The sequence below is a fragment of the Fukomys damarensis genome, unplaced genomic scaffold (genome assembly GCF_012274545.1).
Source record: "Fukomys damarensis isolate Sample0158 unplaced genomic scaffold, DMR_v1.0_HiC HiC_scaffold_26, whole genome shotgun sequence".
In the NCBI taxonomy this organism is placed as follows: Eukaryota; Metazoa; Chordata; class Mammalia; order Rodentia; family Bathyergidae; genus Fukomys; species Fukomys damarensis.
The window spans coordinates 11664627-11683083 of NW_022900938.1; the positions used below are offsets into that span (position 1 = coordinate 11664627).

General features: G+C 35.2%; 1 long non-coding RNA gene across 1 annotated transcript in view; it reads left to right on the top strand.

Moving 5' to 3' along the window:
* The window catches only part of LOC109118451, an 83463-nt gene extending 67311 nt beyond the window's left edge, over positions 1–16152 (top strand). Inside the window, exon 4 of the long non-coding RNA XR_002025766.2 lies at positions 15682–16152. This is a non-coding gene — a long non-coding RNA (uncharacterized LOC109118451). The remainder of the gene's footprint in view (positions 1–15681) is intronic.
* Positions 16153–18457: the final 2305 nt, after the last annotated feature.

Here is an 18457-nt window from a genome sequence, read left to right on the forward strand (position 1 = left end):
GGAGGAGAAGAAGAAGAAGAAGAAGAAGAAGAAGAAGAAGAAGAAGAAGAAGAAGAAGAAGAAGAAGAAGAAGAAGAAGAAATAGGTTGTAGTCTGCCACAAAGACATGGGTTCAATGCTTAGTGTAAAGAAAAAAAAAAATCAAAACCCGAAAAACCAGACTACATTTTATGGCCAAAATGATTATAATTAGAAATTACTAACGAAAGGAAGAAAAATATGCTTCTAACATAAAATAAATATAGTATCTACATTTCAAGGTACTGTGTATACTTGTACGCCTCTAATCAGTTTTTTAAAACTTTCAAAATGTTAATGATTATTTATAGTTTTACTGAGCAGTTGTTATTTCCACCTCTCATGTACCTGAAAATTCTATTTGCCTAATCAATATATTTGAATTAATGAGCCATTATAATTGTCTGACTTTAGTACTGTTATTAGGCAATTATTCTGAAACTTAGCAGCCAAATGAGATACATGTATGCTCTTGATTTTAAAGACTAAGTATCCAGACCAGCTGAGTAGATCTTCCAACCCCAGTGTCTTCAGAAGATTAGATCAAAGCCTAGAGGAGGGCTGCCATCATGGAAAAGCTCAGCTGGTAGTGGGTTAGCTTCCAAATCCATGCTTTCTCCAAATGCAAAGCCTGAGATGACTTTGCAGCAGGTTCAACCACAAAGGCCTTTCTCTGCAGGGCTACCTCCAGCATGGCAGGTGAGTGTCACAGACAGATCTCTGTTGAGCTCCAGTCCCAGTCCTCGAAGAATATTTCTCTGTAGTATTTTGTTTTTGTGATTTTTCTTTGTAAACTATCAAGCTATTTATGGCACACGTATTTAGGATTGAGTAAAACAACCACTGGTCAATGCTTTGTGTTGTGAGTGACATCATAGTTGCTGCATAACCCATCATCTACTTTGTCTTTGGTTTATTGTAGAAAGTTACTATCTCAGGCTTCCATTTTGTTGTGGTTTCTCTATATATCCATCACCGTTCAGTGTTGACATTAGCAGTAGCATTTTGTTTTTCTTTGCCACATATGAAACCCATGTTGTATCTTTCTGAAATCCACAGATTTTACTATACAATTCTGTTTTGAAATTATAACATTTCATTTGAAATTTTTGCATTATTTCTGGGTACAGTTCCTAAGCTGCTCAATTTGTGCTCTGTTGGCAAATGTAGTATCAGTTGGAAACTGGTAAGTCAATTGTCACATGTCACATTTTGATTAGCCTGGAGGATAGGAGCAACAAGTCTGTTCACAATATCATTCAGTTTATTGCTATACAAATAAGGACCAGGTGGCCGAGTTCCAGCATAAATTTCTAAATTGAAAGCATAATAAGTCTTTGCATCTACAAGACCATAAATTTTTATGCCATATTTTGAAGGTTCTTTTTTGGCATATACTGCCTGAAATACATGAGATGCTGCAAGATGTTTATAAATAATCATGTATTCAGATGGTATGTAAATTTGTTGTCAATTACCTACAAATATCTGATACAATGAGCAGATAGCAGCCAGATTATCAATTCTTTTTGTTTCTTGGCAGGTGGTTTTATCATCAAACCTCAGGTAATTCTGAAGGATATCAAATCTCCTCAGTGTCATTGTTACTGCAAACCTCAAGCCCACATATACCATTTTTCCATAAGTCTTTTACATTCCCTTGATTACTATGAGAAAGTTCTGCTAACTACAGCAGACCTATGGATGCTTTCAGTTTAGCTGGTGAGGTGTTGTGATAAGTACATTTTTTAGTATGGCTATTGGTGCATATAGAAAGTTTTACTTGTGTTTCAGCATTTGTGTCTTTCACAACATCTTGTTTTTTTTTTATTGAGTTTATTGGCACTTCCTTTTTTTTTTTTTTGAGACAAGAGTCTCACTATGTAGTTAAGAATGTTCCAGAACTCACTATGTAGCTGAGACTGGTCTCGAACTCACAACAATACTCCTGCTTCAGCCTCCTGAGTGCTGGGATTACAGGTGTGCTCCACCATGCCCTGCTTATTGGTACTCGAGTATACAGTACAGTGACATTCATCATTGGGATCTTGTACCTTTACATGTCAGAACTTGGTTCTTATTTTTTCCCCATACCCCTGCCCTCCCTTCACCCCTGCCCTATTTACAAAGACTTTGTTCCATTTTTTTTCTTTTCTCATATTTTTTCCTTTCCCTTATTTCCTTTCCCCTACTCTTCCCACTTCCCCTACACCTTTAGCCCTTTTCTTCCTATTTCACACTATCAATTATATAGTTTTTGACAACATCTTGTAGCACTTCATCTGTTACAATTTCCAACATAGAATTGTAGTGCCATTATTCTGTCCAGTATTTTGCACCTTGTCAATATCCTCACTATATTTTTGGACCTAGTTCTAACATTGAACCATTTCATTTGGTTGTGTGACCATTTTGTATCATTTCAACTAGTCAAACATGCATTTATATTACTGTTTTCTTCATCATCTTAATCAAGGAGGTCTGCATTCCCTGTGTCTGTATCAGTTGATTCTTGCTCCATTTCACCATCACAGGACCTTTGGATCACATGGTCAACATCAAAGTCATTATCATCTTTATTATCTATGCATGAGTAATCTGATGATTCACTTTTCCCCCCATTAAGTGTATTGGTACATTTTAGGTCTACAGTATAGTTACATTCATTATTGGGATCTTGTACCTTTACATGACAGGTCTTGGTTCTCATTTTTTCCCCATTCCCCTGCCCTCCCTTCACCCTCTCCACCCTTCCCTGTTTACAAAGACTTTGTTTCCATTTTTGATGATTCACAGTTAACCTCCTCCAAAAGTTGCAAATCTGGGTTTTCCTGTGCTATTGTACTGAACTGGACTACTTTTGCTTAAAAAAAGCAAATCCAAAATACAAAGAAATTTAGCAATGAGAACTTCATGGGTAAAATTTACCTGTTGCTGCGTTGTAGCTCCTGTACACACCTTGTCTTTCCTAGGCTAAGTGGGTGCATGAACAGATGATGGGTTTTTGCTTTCCCCAGGTACAGATACTGTGAGTCACACCCACATTCTATTATGGTAAAATATGTGCTTACCAAACACAAGTATGCTGTGGGTGTACTTTACCCCCTGTGATGTTCAGGTAACCATACCCAAAACCTTTTAGAGGGAACATTACATGAATAAAAATCCAAGTTTGACACTTTTGCACATATGCACACACCTTGCTGCTCATAACATGAAGTAGATAAACACAAGAATTGTTTCCTTTATCCCCCAGGCACAGCTACTGAGATGCATAGCCAGCTAGTAAAGTACAAATTCACAGTAGAAAAGTATGGGATAGATTGTTGCTGTCCAATCAATATAGTATCCAATCTTCAAAGAAAACATGATATACAGGATTACAGTTCCTTAGTCAGCCATAAAATAAAGTGAGAAAAAGGCTATGCTTAATCTTCCCTTGAGGCTTTCTGGCAGCCCACTTCTCTGTCAGATTTTGCTTCTGGCTTCTGCTCGTAGAGACCTGGCTGTACCAGTGATCCTAAACCATCCATGTCCATGTCCCCTGGTAAACCTGTGAATCTTGCTGCACAAGTGAGGCAGGGATGGCTTCAGTTTATTGGCACTGTGTTTATGTCTTCACATCACATTAGGAATCATTAGCTTGAAGGCCACCAAGAACAAGCTCAAACTTTTCCATATCCAGTTGTTTTGTTACGGAAGGAATTGCTAAGTGACACACACAGAGAGGTGCAGAATGGAAGTAAAATAACAAAAATTTATTCTATCAATGATTGTCAATCACACCTAAAAGCAGTGCCCTGATTGACCCAGTAGTGGGTGACAACTCCCTCTTTTATAGGGCTTTAGAGCCTTGATCTCATCCAGGTAGTTACATTTCATTTTCACAATCCACATTGATGATATACAAATCATGGTCACAAGACAGTTGAATTTCAACCCAGATGTAACACTCCTTTGTTGTTAGGGGAGTTTACCTTTAAGATTCATCTAGCTATCAGCCCAGATACAGCACTTCCTTGATAGGGGAATTTACCTTTAAGAATTATCTAGCTATCTATTCTAGCCCAGGGGAAGGGGCACTCCTGTTCAGGAAAACACAGTTAATGGTGGTCCTTTTCATCTTTACAATCATGTGGTTTACAAAATTTTTGAGCTAGGGCTCTTGCTGTGCCCTGTTATCTCAGGATAAGACTAAATGCCTCCAGTGTCTGTTGATTCTGAACTAAGCAAAGCAAACTGCTGTTAGGGATGGCAGAAGTCATTTTACATTGTGACATTTCATAGGTTTCTGGTATTTATAAAAGTTTTCTCTATGAGTTTTACATGTAACCCAAATATTTATTGACCTCTTTACATCCTGTATGAAATTGTACTCTATAACTGGTAACCATAGGAAATACAAATATTGGATCAATGGAGGCCTGGAACTACTGCTGTATTCAAAGCTCTCTGACCCAGAAACTCCCCAACAGCGCCTTTATATTATGATCTCATTAATGATTTAATCCCCTAATGAAGTTAGAGACTCATGATCCAATTGTCTTCTAAAAGCCCATTCTCTTAACATAAGAGATTTTTTGCATTGACATTTTAGATCCAAACCATAGCGTGAAGGCTCCACCTTTATTACTCAGATACCTTCCATTAAGTACAATTTTCAAAGCTGCTGCATTGGGGACAATGTCACAGCCTGAATCTGAATGGAGACAAGTCCTACTCAAACCACAGCACTTTCTACCTCTCAATGTGATTTTTGGCTTCACTTTGTAGAGGTCTTGGCTCCAAGGTTACCTCATGGTACAGCTCGATCTATCTATTTATCTATCTATCTATCTATCTATCTATCTATCTTTCTATATCTATCTAATATTCATCTATCTATATCAAATGTCTCCACACTATTACTCTTTAGTTTTTTTAATCTCTCCTTATTCTTTGTAGCATTTGTATTGCTGTAGCATGAAAATTTTTTTAAACCAGGAATTGTGTCTATTTGGGTCTTTACTTAGCATGAGTGCTTTAAATAGTGACTAAGAAGTATTAGGTACTCAATAACTTTCTCCAGTAAATAATACAACTACAGCAGAAGTTGAAGAAATATTAACAACATGAGGTTTTATGTTAAGTGTTTCTGACATATGGTATATAATGATGACAAGAATTCCATGTTATGGGAAAAAAAAAAACTGCTGACTTAAACAGTGGCAGAGACAGAACTTGACTTTGGAGAGCCTGACTTTAGAAACTAGACTACTAATGATCATATTAAACTACAGGACTTGATCCATACCTTCATATTTATAATAAAGCATTATTTTCTCTTTTCTGAGGTTTTTCTATTTACCTTTTTCAAATAAAGAGAACAATGGAATTGACTTTTATTGACAGGCAGCTCAAATTTTTGTTTGCTTGCCAATCCTCAATTTTATCAATACCATGGAATGTCTGCCTTGTCTGAAATGCTATTCCAACTTTATTTTTTGGATGAAAATATGCTAAATAAAAAATTTAAATCTCTAGCTTGTTTATTGTGTGTTATGCCTTATAATTAGTATTGGCATTGTATGTTCTTTGGGGAATTTCAGGCTTTGGTTTTTCTTCCTCAGTGTTTTCATGGCATACTCAAATTTATTGCCTTAATTTGATGTTCTTTGAATTTTTTAGTTTAGAGTATAATTTAAATTATATATTACATGTTTCTTCTCCTTTCTATTCATATATGATCTCTAGTTTCTAAAAAAATTCAGAAGAACACATATTTGGGGGCTTTATTCAGAAATTGACAAAAATTCGATCACAGAATTTGAACTGCATTTCACTGCTTTCTCTGAGAGACCAGACATACAGGCAATAAGGTGACCATGTTCTCAACTCCAGCAACCACCCCAGGAAGCCAAGCCCCTGTCTGCAGAAACCAGTCCGGGCAGCAGAACTGCCTGCTGCCCAAATAGCCATTGCCTGAAACAGACAGTAGTTGATGAAAAACTGGGAATTTCCTTCCTGTTTGTCCCTGCTTCCAAATAAGCACGAAGCAGAGAAAGATAAATGCAGCTTCATGTCTCCTCATTGAGGATGTCCTTGCATCTGGTTAGCCCGCCTACAGCTTCTCTACAAGGATGGACTCCAACGAGAGCCTAATTGAAGCCTTCCACCGTTTCCACAGAGAGCTTTCCCGCCTGTCTACTGGTTCTTCACTCTCTGCCAAATGCCCCACCCCAGGGCCCATCATGGTCATTTGCACACATAGCAACGTTCCTACCCTAGCACCTCTATTCACACTTCCTTTGGTGGAGGGATAGTGAGTTATGGCTGAGGTGCTGCAATTCTTAGGTGCCTCAGCTAAAGCCTTCTTATCAGGAGTCTTCCACAAAGATATTTTTCTCTACTCTGACTTACTGCTTTTCTATTCCCTGCACAATTTTAGCTTCCTCCTAGATACCTAAGTGATGCAAAAAGGCAAGAAATTTGTTCAGAACCTTCCACATGAGGAGATTGCCCCACTGCATCTCATTTGTCTACTCCTTGTCTGGTGCCATTCTGTACAGAAAAACAGAACAGTGAGAGCTTGCACTTTTCTTTGCACACACAACTTACTGGTTTTGTTTTCCTGGGAAAGTGAAACAATCTAGGTAGTACCCTCCACAAGAAACTGGATAACCCAAAGCAATCAGGAAGAAGAAAATAATAACCAGAAATTAATGAAATTGAAAACAGGATAAAGGAAAATCAATAAAATCAAAGAAGACACAGATTACTGAAACTAGAAATTAAATAAAGAATATTATTGCAGAGCCTTCAGACTTTATTCTGACAATTACTTTGTGGAATTTTCCCCTTTTCACAGTCTAGCAAACAGAAAGATTGAAATTGATTAGATGTATTGCATTAGGTTGTTATCTAGCCTTCTGAAATTAATGGCAAGTAGTTCAAAAATTTTTCTTCTATCTTACAGGAGTATGAAATATATTAATATGTTAAATAAAGAAATATATAAAATAAAATATGAACCACAGGTAGACATACAAATATAGGCTATAAATATTTCAATGAAATACGAATAGTATTAGTCCTTAGGCATCGGTATAAGTAAATTCAACACATGTGACTTGATCTATGAATAGATGATGACTTGAGTGTTAATATCCAAACATTCATGTGAAAATGTGATGACAGTCTGGGAACTGGTATTTCTCTCTTTGATAGATGTGTGGTCTCTCCAGTATACATTAATAGGAAACTCATCATTGGTGCAGATCCTCAAAAATTTAGGGATTGTTAGAAAATTCAGTTAGTCCTGAGACACTTTGGGAAACGCGAATTTCTGCATCATTGCCTAATTTATAATAGTACCCACACTGCAAAGAGAACGAGAGAGAGGGAGAGAATGTATGTAGGTGTACACACAATTATAAGATGCCTGAAGGCTTCATATTGGAATATGTTCTACTTTTATATAACTTCTGACTGTTCCAGAAACATAGCAGCCTCTGGAGATTAAATATGATTTTGTTTTTTGCATAAATCTTACCGATTTACTACATTTCTTTGCGCCTATCATTAACGAGTGCTCTGGAACCTCTGCTTACCATGGAAATGGAAGCCGATTGCTCATGATAGTAGAAATGGCCTCCATTCTATCACTCAGCTGGTACAGAGACCTAAGCAAAACAAGATGGTTTTTTGGTAGTGAATTCAAAAAGAAGGCTGTTAAAAGTTTCCATCAGAATCTCAAGATGCCCTTCTCAGTAAAATATCCCAAATGTGGTGGCAACCTAATTTCCCAGTGAGCATTCAGTTTAGCCTAACAGCTGCTTGAATGTATCACTAGCTACATGTTTTACTTTAAATAGAGATACTCATTTTTATAAAGGAGTAAATTGCTTTATTTATTACTGGTGTTGCTTGCCTCATTTATTGGGACTGTCACAGCTGGAGAATGCAGCTGCTTATTTTTCCTTATATTACAATCAAAGATAAATCATGGAAGAAATACATTAAAGAATAAAATAGTTTATTCAGTGTTTAAAATAGGCTTTCAGCAACTTTGAAATGCATAATTTTCACAAAATGCGTGTATAACTTAAACTATGACATATCGATCAATTATTCTAATAATTTGGAAATATTTGGAAACATTTATTTCTGGGTTAAAGTCTGTCTTATTTCAAACTTTTAAAGAAGATTTAACTGTATAAATTTTGGAATTCTTTAGGTAGTTATCTATGAAAAATGATCACATATAAATTTTGAACAAATTTAATTGCATCAGATACTGGCTTATATTAGAAACAAAATTTGAACAAGTTTGCAATGCAAAAATATGAGTTATATAAACATTATTCTGAAGTAAATAACAAACTAGTAAACTATACACTTGTTTGTTTATTTGAACATGTCCTCTTAGTTGTTTTCTGAGGTCTGGTAATTCATATTTGGTAGGCTCCACTCAGAAGGAATTTATGTGCATGATGTAGAATGTATGTGAGATCTTCTCATGTGCGAGAGTAAAAGACTGGATTCGGTCTCTCCACTTATACAAAAACTAACTCAAAAGGCAGACAAAACTATGGAAAATAATTATTTTCTGAGCATTAAACAGAAATTAATTTAAGTCTGCAAACCTTTGAAAGAAAGAGAAACAAACAAGACCCGTCCCCTGAATTCCCCAGATTATTACCTGGAAGTTGTTTCATTCTGTAATATAAGAAAGAGGGCCCAAGCAAACTTTGACCTATCACTGACTTCAGAAATAAGGCTAGAGTTTCAGAGCCCGAACTGGGAGAAGGGTTTGTGGGAGGAGAGTGAAGATCTAAAGAGAGATTCCCTTGAAACTTTGCCTTGACATTGATCTGAGAATACATGAAAGACAAACAGGAAGACTACAGGAAAATGGTAGCCCAAATATATCCCAAATTTCATACCCAAAGACTAGTTGTACTTTATCCAAGTAGAATATATGGACTTTGGCATACACAAAAACAATGGGGGAGAAAACTCAGGAAGTCATTGCCTTGCTGAAAGGCTTGTTTTTTCCTGCGAAAGTTGCTTTCATGTTTACTAACAAAATTTAAAGACAAGTCTAAAGTGGAGAATCTTGATTCTAATTAACTGTACCCAAACCAACACTACTTAGAAGAGTATAATAAAATTCACTAATCATCAATATAAAATTTATAATATCCAACATCCAATGAAAAAAATTGCCAAACAAATAAAAAAAACAGTGAACTATAACACATAAGGAGAAAAAGCACTAAGTTGAAATAGAACCAGACATAACATAGGTGATATAATTAGCCTGCAAATACTTTAATTGTTGCTATGAAATATTCTTAATATGCTGGAGAAAATAGAAAACACCCATAATTATCATAAAGAAAGGGAAGGTACATAGGAGTTATAAAAATGCAGTACAACGAAGAAGAATTTTAGTAAACTTGAATACATAGCAAGAGAAACTATTCCAATAAATCATAGAAAAATTTAAATAATCGTAGTATACCAGTGTCCTCTGAGAACATATGAGAATATATCAAGAGAGTTATCAGAAGTATAATTAGAGACTCTGCTATAGAAGAAAGAAAATAGTTATAAAAAATTACAACTGAAAGTTGTTGAAAGTAATAAACTCATACAGTAACAAGCTTAATAAATCCCAAGGAGAATAAATGTAAGTGAAATCTTACAAGGCAAATAATATTCCAATTCTTGAACTAGTGGTATGTGGAAAAATTTTAAATAGAGGCAGAGTAAAATCATACATTATGAAGAAAGATAGACAGCAGATGTCTTATTACAAGTGACGTAGGAAATAGCATTTTAAACTTGCTGAAAAAACAGCCTTAAAATTAAAATATTATGCTCATCTAATTGTTTTTAAAAATAAATATCAAATAAACATTTCTTAAACAAAAGCTGAAAAAAATTCATCACTTGCTGATTTTCTTTTTTTTTTTTCCGGTACTGGGGATTAAACATGGGACCTTGCCGATCTTTTCAGCAAGAAATTTAAAGAATAGTTTTCTGGCAGCTAGAAAGTAATAATAAAAGACATTTGAATCTATGCAAAGAAATAAATAACATGAGAAATATTTAATTCATCAGTAAATACATACATTGTAATCATTTTAAATATACATAATTGTTCTAAGTCAAAATGTATATAGATCAATTTAATAGTTGTTGAATTGAGTTTTATGACTTCAATAGGATAAAAAGTACGAATAGGGAATAGGAATATGTAGATGTCAATTTAAGAAGCAAATTGTAAATATTAGAAGCAAAAACCAAACATATGTATCTAATAGCCAATACTGCAAAAATATTTAAACTACATAACTGAAATGCCCCCATAAAAGGCAGAGATTTTCAGACTGGATAATAAAATAAGAGTCATCCATGTGTTTTTCACAGAAAGACCATTTTATATGAAAAGCATAGATGGACTAAAGATTTAAAAGATGAAATATGTATGCCTTATCAGCCCTAATCAATGGCAGCAGAATAGTTATATTACCATCAGAAACTACTTGGTTTCAGAAAAAAGACAATCAGAACTGCCAGTTTATTGGATGATGAAATAATCCTAAATATGTGTGAATTTAGTATCAGTTCTTTGATATAAATCATGAAAATAATGAAATTGAAGGAAAAATAGACTAGATTTCTCTATTGTCTAATGAACAATGTCAGAGTATTAATGATGCAAAAATGAATTAAGCAGAAAAAGACATTTCTACTTCATACATTCTACATTTTTTAATTGACATAATTCATTAAAGTTTTTTCTAAGCATTAAAATACTAATATAAGATATACAAACAAATGCAATAGGATTGCTATTTATGATTAATGGGAAAAGCAGTGATAGAACTTTAGTTCTTAATCTTTTAATCAACATTTTTTGAGTTTTTCTAGGTCTTCCAATCATCCTGATCACTGGAAGAATTTTTGTTGGCTGACTCATGCCTTCTCCATCTTGTATTTTCTTATGTTCTACCTCACAGTGACTCTATTTGAATCCTATGACATGTCCATTAATTCCCTGTGCAGGACTTGTAACATACCCTTGGCCTTCTATATCAATGGCCCATGTTTAACTTATGAGAGCCACCAACATTCTTGCATTTTCCCAAGTGTTTTGAAAGTGCAACTGGTTTTTAACACAACCAAATCTCTGGCACTGCTACAGCCTCTTTTCCTTAAGTTGCTTGGAAGCATGAGAAACATCATACTGTGTACTTTCTGTCATTTATAATTTTATCTCTACATATAAATCTCACTGTTATTGTTTTTATTTTTTAGGAATTTAATTACTTCTTAAAGCTGTTTAAAAAAGATAAAAACATGTTCTACATATATTCATATTTTTACCAATTCTGAAATCCTCCACTTTTTTGTGTAATATAAATCCAAGTTTCTACCTAGCTTTGCTTTTTTATTAGTTCCAGTAATCTTAGTTCACATACAATGTACCAACAGTCAGTTGGAAATACATTCATATTTTGAATAAAAGATATTTCTTTCATTTTTATTTTTGAAATGTATTTTCAGTAGATATGGAAGGGACCTAAATGGATAATTGCTTTTATATTTTTAAAATTGGTGATCAATTATCTCTATTTTGTATTGTGCTTGAGAACACTGTAGCAATTATCTTTTTTCTTTGGTATATAAATATGTATTATTTTTGGAATTGCTTTGCAAAATGTTTGCTTCATCACTGCTATGTTAATATTGCATTATTATGTGTGTGTGTGTCTTGCTTTGGAATTATTAAGATTTTAGCTTGCTTATGGTTTAAATTTTTCTTATCATTGAGAACATTTTCACTACTATTTTTGAACTATTTCACCCGCCCTTTTTCTGGGATTCCAAATTCACTTACACATAACCACTTGATATGGGCCACACACATCACTTAGAGAGTGTTGTTTTTTTTCTGCTTTCTTTTCTTTTTTCGAGCTTCTCTTTGTACCATTTATGTTATTAGGTAAGGTTCACTTATCTTTTCCACTGGAGTCTAGTCTGTTGATAAGTACATGTGCTCAATGTGCATTTCAGATATCATATTTCCTATTGATTATTTTTATAAAACCATCATCTTATTTTTCTGTTTTCTTTAAATGCTAATTTAAATACTAAGTACTATTTCTTTAAATACTGTTAATTTCAATAGTTATTTTAATGACGTTGTCTTCTAATTTTACTTTTGTTGAAATTTCTAGGTTGATTTCTATTGGATGATTTTTCTCCTAAATATGGAATGAATTTTCTCATCATTTCACATGCCTACCAATATTTTCTTGGATGTCAAGCTGTAAGATTGTAATTTACTGAATGCCATTTTTGCTTCAAAGATGTTAGAAATTGAATGGGAAAAAGTGTGAATTGATTCCTCCTCAGCTACTTCACTGTAGTGCTGTTGGAAGCTTTCTTTGGATGAGTATTCTTCATTCTGTTGCTCCTTTCCTGGAAGTAGCCCTCAGTCTTCCCTGAGACCTAGTTGTGCTTGAGCTCTGGGCAACTTCTAAACTTATGCCTTCCCATCTATTTTATTGTTGTTTTGTTTGTGGTTGGCTTCACATAAATTTATCATACTCATGTACGGCTTGACATTTCCAGGCAGATTTGTGGGCTTGACTATGTTCGTGACTACTCCATACACGACATGGAAAACACACTGTTGGGGCGTGAGAGGCCGAATGGAAGAAGCACTAACCCTGAGTCCCGGAATGCTGGTTCTCACTGGGGCACAGGTGTCCCGAAGGCGACGTGCTGCAGCCAAGTCCCTCTACCCACAAGCAACACCCTACTCTCTTCTCCATTCCTGTTTCTGGTTTACACTCCCTTTTAGTCATAAACAGATGTTGTTTTATCTAATGTTATGTCTTTAGTTTGAACAATGTTTATTTGCTCGTGACTGCTGTTAATCACTGCTCGTAATTGCTGTTAATCATCAAACCGCTATGATCGTGCTTTTGTGTGTGGCCTTGAAACTACTATAAAGACCCTGGATGAGAGATAAACTTTGCCATTAGCCATCAGCTTTTGGTCATTCATTGTGTCCACGGTTGTTTCCCCAAGTCCCTCCTCTAGAAGGAGATCTCAACAACACACCACTTTTAAAGATAATACAACAATTATATACAGATTAGCCTGATGATGGAAATAAAGTTAAAAAGATATCAAATTAGTAAATTAAAGTAGGTAGTTCATCAACCATTGAGACTCAAGCTAAAATACATATTACAAAGAGAAGACATCCTGAACCACTTTGGTGATAATTACAAGCTAATACTACATTTAAAGCTGTGCAAATACAATCAAATATAATCACCAAGTCAATTTATAAACATCCATGTTTTTCATTCTGAGAGGCACAACAGAACTGGACTTTCCACTCCTCTTTGAAGTTAGATAGAAGCCTGTGACTTATGTAGCCCACTGCCTGTGAACAGAAATTAGTTTTACCATTTGTTGGTATGTAATAAGGTTTAGACCTAAATGTTCTCCCAAATTTTCATGTGTGTGGAAGTTTATTGGATCATGAGGGTGCTGTCCTTATAAGTTCATTAATCCATGATGAATCCATAGCTGAATATGCTGTAAGAAAGTGAACCTGTTCAAAAGGGATGGTTCATGGGGCCGTGAACTGGAAGGGTTTATATCCCCTCCACTTCCTTCCTTTGCTCTTTCTGCTTCCTAGCTGCCATTAAATTAGCAGCTTGCCTCCATGGAAGGCTTTTACACCATGCTACTTCTGCATTTGAGTCAGCCAGCCATGGACTGAGACTTCTGAAACTGTGAGCCAAAATAAGCCTCATTTAATTTGTGAGTGTCCTAGCCACGAGAAAGTGACTAACACAGTATATCATTTTTGTCAGTGTGGTGCAGTACTTACTATATCTCCTTTCCCCTCTTACAGTAATTCTGAAAGGCATTTGAGAAGGAACTTCCTTCCACCAGCTTCCTTAAAGACCATTAGGGGAAGAGTTGACATTCTTGACCTGCCTTGAACATAAGTTACTAATAAATAAATTTCTGTTAAGCTATGGAAAGTTTTGGACAATTACACTAAAGCATATCTTAGCAAACTTGACTATACTTGACATTTTTCCTCAATGTAAACTTAAGTCCAATTCAATGGTATATACTTGTATAATATTCTTTTTTTGTTGCTTTGGTTCTGTTTGTTTTTATTTATTAGTACATGTTGGCAGTACATAATGTTTACATTCCTTAGGGGGAGTTCGTGTATGTGCATAACACATCTTAATTGCTCTTTACTTCCTCTTTCCCTTCCCTCACTGTTTCTCTATTCCCTTTTCTTTTGAGAAAGATCTAAAATTCTATGCTAACTTAATATCCTTGCATAATTGTCATGTTGTGTTTCTGTGGCAGAGAGCTGGCAGAAGTTTAGGAGTGAACAATGGCAAAACTAAATGGAAAGTAAATGATTCATTTGTAACATAGAAGAAAGACTACAGGCAGAAAACATTAGCGTCTGGAACAGTAAGCTTCCTTGCTTTTGAGGTCCATTTGAAATTGTTCCGTGATATTTTCGATTCTTGTTACATTCCCAGTATTTCCTTCACAAACCCCGAACATAGGAATTTTAACGTTCTATGTTCTTTTCAAATATTTCAGAGATGTCATCCTTCTAGGTTTCTCTACGAAAATACTGTAAACTGGGAAGATTATAAAGAGCTCAGATTCATTTCTTCCAGTTGTAGCTGCTGAGACAATGGGTTGAGCAAGATAAACCTTCTTCTGTATCATAATACAAGGTTATTAAATTATTAGTCTCATCGAATATCTGGATTCCAAGGAACTTGGAAAGTAGTTTTTAACAAGTATAGTATGCATCTAGTTAAAATACCTATCCCAATTTCGAAGAAAGATTTGGGGAGGCAGCATCTTTCTCTGTTACTATTCTCTATCTGTGTAACTTTTATTACTAATTAATCTTTCAGTGCTCCAGTTTCCTCACCTACTAAGTAGAAGATAACAGTATCAGCTTCACAGGATTGCTGAAGTACAATGAGTACACAGGAGGTTATACAATGGTATTACTATCCAGCTGTGTGGTCCATATCACATTTACGTGACTTACTATTCACATATGAAATGAAGGCATAGGATTAGACTTTCCACAGGACGTTGGAAAAAAATTTATTACATTAATATATTATATGTAAAAAAAGAAATCTGGAATTTAAATTAATTTAGAAAATACTTAGCTACGAATACTTAATATCATCCAATTTCAGTCATATTTGCATATGTAACATAGTGAGTGACCTATTTCAGTTTCTCTCATAGTTGTTGTTTTGTCTTCCTATTCTAAATGGGGACCTAGGAAGTATATTCTGTTTTCCTGGATGATTTTGCTTTGCAAGGGAAAAAATAGAAAATATTTGAGTAAAAATATCTTTTCCAAATATACAAGCTGTAATTTTTACTACAGGAATCGATAGAGTGTTTATTATGAGGGGTGACAAAAACACTGTAAAATACATGACTTTACTTTTCAAAGAATGAAAGAGTAACAGATTAGTATAGTTCAAAAGGAGTGAGTTTCCTTGGCCATTCTGTCATAGTACACTTAGCGTGGCAGAATGATGCTTTCTGGTAATGCTCTATGCTATTTCTTTCCAGAGTCTACCCTAAAGACTGGAGTTTCCAAGTTTGACAAGGAATTTCATAATCCAAGATTGGAAAAAACTGAGCCCAGTTATTGGAACTCGAGAGAGTCACAGGAGCTTAGTGAACCGGGATGAAGATATGAATCATATAAACTTGACTCTAGCATTCTTGTCTGTCATTTCCTGGGGAACACTTCTAGGTCGTTCCTCCTTGTGTGATGTTACGAGGGACACACCTACCGCAATGCCTTACACTTAATTTGTATTTCCAGGTAAGACCTTCCTAAGTTCTAGATTCTTGTGTCTAACTGCATACTATGTAACTCCTGTTCTTTAATACACGCCAGTAACTCAGACTGTCCAAAATGGAGCCCTTGCTTGGCTCCCTACACGTTTCACTCAGATGTATAGCCCTAAGGAACCTAGTGTTTTTATCCACAATGTATATTTACACTTTGCATTTTTACTTCGATTCTTGGCAGGCACAGAGACTATGAAAATCTGCAAACTGGAAAGCCCTTTCATATTACAAGTGAATAAAAAGCACTTAATATAGAATCATGGGTTTGTTTGAGAGATGAGCTGGCCCTTCCGTTAGAGAACAGAATGACTGACGGAACAGAGAAGAATTAGTAACACTAGCACTCACCGTCTTTAACAAGCAGATGTTCGGACAGATTTCAGTGCCCAGCACTGACTCTCTTCCTAAGTGAAGAGCTGGCCATCTGTTTGCTTTTCTTGTTTTGGTACCAGAGATTGAACTTGGGTCCTTGGGCTTGTGAGGCATGCGGCAGAACCACTGAGCTAAATCCCTGGCCTTTTGTTTTGATTTTTTGAGCATCTGTCTTAATTCCTCTTAAAAGAGAAGCTAATGACTATAGCTCCTTCTTTATTAATAAAGCATGCATTTCATCTCCTCTGTTAATGTTTTTCCTGAATTTAAATTTTTAAGACTTTATTAAATTAATTAAATTAAACAAATGTTATTAAGACAGCAGCACAATTATAGCAATTTTTTACATTGGCTTCCAAAATTTTTCCCTCTGGTTATAAATTATGAAATCTTGATTTTAGAGGGAGTCACATAAAATCTGTGAAACTATAATGAATTTATATATATTTTACTTCAAAAGTAGATCTCTTCCATGATTTGAAAATTTTTTGCTCTCAAATTCATTTTGATTCTTTTTTCATTTTTTTCTAATTCGTTTTGAAACCTAACCTCTGCAGTGAGATGGCAGTTTGGGGAGAGGATTGGTGACATGGACTCTGCCCTTCAGAGTGGGACCAGTATCACTGTGAAAGAGATCTGGGAAACATTGTTAATCTCTTTGGCTATGTGAGGGCATGTGAAAGGTGCTATCTCTTGGAGACAGATTGTGAGGGATATCGGATCCTCTAGCTCCTTGATCATGGCCTTTCCAGCCTCTGGTAGTCTGTGAGCAATAAATGTATTGTCTATAAATTATCCAGTGTAGGGAATGTAATATTACAGTGTCCCGAATGGATGAGCATAAAATTTATTTATAAATTCAATGAAATATATCAACAATGGAATGACATACTTATTTAGTCAGAATAAATACTTGTAAACCTGGCTTTACATTTTATAATCTATGGTATTGATGAAGTAAGTCTCTTAACTTTTGTGATTCTCAATTTCCTCATGAATAAGTGAAATTACTAAAAATAGCATTAGATGCTGAACGAAAGAAAAAAAATAATAGTTATCTAGCATCATCTACATATTTTGATAGCTCTTCACATAACTGGTATGAAATAATAATTGTCAGTATCTGTGTTAGCTTTTTAGTGTTGTCATAATAAAATACCACAGATTGGGTGATTTACTCAAAAGAAACGTTTCTCACAATCCTGGGGGTTCTGTGTCCAGGACCAAAGTTTCAGCAGGTTTAGCTTCTACCAAGGCTTTCTCCCTGGCTCACAGATGGTGATCTTCGCAGTGCGTCCTCCTCACCTGGACTCTGCTCTGGGGACTATCACTCCAGGTATCTGTTACTCTCCTTATAAAGACAGTCAGTCTGGGCTGGGGATTTAGCTCAGCGGTTTGGTGGCCTGCCTTGCAAGCGCAAGGACCCGAGTTCAATCTCCGGTTCCAAAAAAAAAAAATTTTTTAAAAAAAAAAAAAAAAAAAAAAAGACAGTCAATCTCTTTGAACCCCAATTACATCTTGAAATTCCTTGCCTCCTAATAGAGGGGTTGAGTCTTCAATACCCAGCTTTTTGTTTGGGTAGAGAGTAATTCAGTCTAACAATCATATCTACTGTTTTCAGTAACAGTAAGCAATTTGTCAAAGGTAAAAGAGCTAGCAGATGTCAGAAAGAAAAGCACATGTGATCCCCAACACTGTTTGTATACCACGTTAGAGCACCTAGGCATGCATGAAACACAGAGACAGATGAGCAATTCTGAGCCTATTTTACATTTATACTAGAATTGAACAAATAAATTAAAAACTCATAGACTGAGAGCCAGACTTCTCATTTTTTTGTATAGAAATTTAAACTAAGAAACAATGGAAAAGGCTAGAGAAAACATTATGGTACCAAATTAACATTGGATATATTAATATAAAGTTACATTTATTTTTACAGTCACAAGTAGGTAGGTAGGCAGCAGATCGATGGATAAAAATAAAGTGTTATGGAAGGAATTGTTAAGTGACATACACACAGAAACACAGAATGGAAGTAGACAGTAAAAGGTTTATTTTGCTGGTAAAAGGTTGATTGTATTAAGAGCTGTGTTAGTGAGTGACCCTGTATTGG